Here is a 2,888-nt window from a genome sequence, read left to right on the forward strand (position 1 = left end):
CACACACGCACGCACACACTCTCTCTCTCTCTCACACACACACTTTCTCCGAAAGCTTTGCTACCCCCCCTTCCCCCCGACACACATTCACACTGCCTCTCCAAACACACAGAGTTCACATCGTATACTTACCCACAAAGGGCTGTCGCAGAAAGACTCCGAGGGGACACTGGCATTGATAATCATCTTCAGTTTTTACTCCACACGTTCAAACAATGCAGCGGAAATCAGCAACCGATTTCGGACCGATTTATCATTGTTCCTAGGAAGCAATTAACACTTTCTGTGTCACCCAGGTGATGCTCATGTCTACTCCGTTGGTGTGTTCTTGCTGGGAGACTTCAAACATTCCATTTTGTATCCACAAACTTATTGTTTTCACACATTCTCTGAATGAAATGTTGTAGAAGCTCTCCCGAAAGCAGCGAATGGCTGACTAAATGACGGGGCAAAAACAGTCACATACGTTCAAGTTTCAGCTTATGAACGAAGAAGTTATAAAAGCGACTGTCAAAACAAGCATCTATTTGTTCTTCTTTGGACATTAACGCAGATTAAGCAGCACATGTCAGTTTCGAACACTCTTTATCCTTTGTTATTTTACACACAGATCAACACAAAACGCGTGGATACTTGAATTGTCACTGATGTTCCAGAACCATATGTTGTTTCTCACGACTCTCGTGAAGATACCATAGTGCTTGTGCATAAAATAGGACAATGCCCTTGGCCTGTTTGTTATACACAGGGGTATGCTTTCTATGTTATATTCAAAGAAAAATATATACATAAGTGTTTAGGATTAATAATACCCACTCATTTTCACTTGCTTTTGAACCGGTTTCGTTTTCTAAAAAACAACAACATGACCGCCGTTTTTGATTGCTCTTTTAGTTTTGGTGTTCGTATCCTGAATGTTGCCTAGCCTTGCTGGAGTCTGCACAGGGAAAAAAATGACTTCTTAATCCAAGCGGAGCGCGGGCGAAGCCCGCGCGTAGCGAGGTAGTTTTTTTTTTCATCTCCCAGCACTGAAAATTTTTTGCCAAGTGGTGTCTGTCTGTGAACATTGTTCTAGAATTCATCTTTTAGCACAATATTAGCGACACTGTTTGGACAATTCTATTAAAATTAGGCGTACAAACTGATTTTGTTTCGGGGAATCCTCTCAGAGGATCAGAATTTTCATATAATATCATCGGAAGCTGTTACAACGGGAAAATGTGAAACTTTTGTCACTTTTTAACATGGAATTTCATCTTTGAGCGTTTCAAGCGGACTTTAATAAAATAGTTATTTGCGAATTAAGCAGCGGAAGACACTCACCGGTTCAACATGTGTATGGTCATTAAACCTCAAAACATTTCAGTAAGTGGTTTAGACAAACACCTCCGACATGTGAGGGTGACTGGTTTGTAGCTGAAGAGTTTTTTTCTAAAGTGTGTTCTAAATACAAATGACGTACTGGTAATGATGTAATGAGTTGTTCTAATCTTGTTCTTGGAACTCTTGCTGTTCCAAGCTTGTTCTTAGCAAGTCTTGGTGACGAGAACAAAGACTATCAATAAAATCTTTAGAAATAACCTCTGACAATGACGACGACGACGACGATAACAACAACAACAACAAATGACATCGACGACGACGACGACAACAACAACAACAACAACAACAACAACAACAACAACAACAACACGAGAACAACAACAATCACGACAACGAACATGACAACAACAACACCAACTACGACGACAACTACAACGACTGGGTTATGATGACATCACCAATGATTTAAAGGCCGTTAAAAAATCGTTAAATCCTATTTCTTCACTGATTCTTATGAAATTTTAAAGGTAGGTTTGTTGTCCCCAACTTATTTTCACTCCATACTTTTCCAGAAGAAAAACATAATTTTGGCAGTTAAAAACCGTTAAATTTCAATTCTTCACCGATATTTATGAAATTTTGTGGGTAGGTTCGTTGTCCCCAACTGATTTTCACTCTATACTTTTCCAGAAGAAAGACATAATTTTGGCAGTTAAAAAACGTTAAATTTCAATTCTTCACCTATCTTTATGAAATTTAGTGGGTGGGTCCGTTGTCCCAAACTGAATTTTAAGACATACTTTTCCAGACAAAAAACCTTATTTTTGGCAGTTAAAAACCGTTAAATCTCAATTCTTCATCGATATTTATGAAATTTTGTGGGTAGGTTCGTTGTCCCCAACTGATTTTCACTCCATACTTTTCCAGAAGAAAAACATAATTTTGGCAGTTAAAAACCGTTACATTTAAATTTTCACCTATCTTTATGAAATTTAGTGGGTGGGTCCGTTGTCCCAAACTGAATTTCAAGACAAACTATTCCAGTCAAAAAAACTTATTTTTGGCAGTTAAAAACCGTTAAGTCTCAATTCTACACCGATATTTATGACATTTTGTGGGTAGGTTTGTTGTCAGATTTGACATGATGGCAGAATTGAAAGTGTGAGATATCCTGATGTTTCACAATTTATGCTGCATAATTCAGCCCCATAGGCGCTTGAATTTTAGGTGGAGTTGGATTTTTTTTCAGCCCAAACCAGTAACCCCCACATGGTTTTCATGTCCCTTTCTGAGAGACTTCAAGAAGTTTCAATTTGACGTCATGATTAGCCTGCCGCATTAGCAAGTATGAAAACACGTCATCGATGACACATTTTAAGACAGAGAGAGAGAGAGAGAGAGAGAGAGAGAGAGAGAGAGAGAGAGAGAGAGAGAGAGAGAGAGAGAGAGAGAGAGAGAGAGAGAGAGAGAGAGAGAGAGAGAGAGAGATAGAGAATCATGTACACACAGATGGACGACTTCGCTTGGGGTATGTACTGCCCGGCAGTACACATCTACTTAATTGT

Source organism: Littorina saxatilis, linkage group LG8, assembly GCF_037325665.1.
Source record: "Littorina saxatilis isolate snail1 linkage group LG8, US_GU_Lsax_2.0, whole genome shotgun sequence".
Lineage (NCBI taxonomy): Eukaryota > Metazoa > Mollusca > Gastropoda > Littorinimorpha > Littorinidae > Littorina > Littorina saxatilis.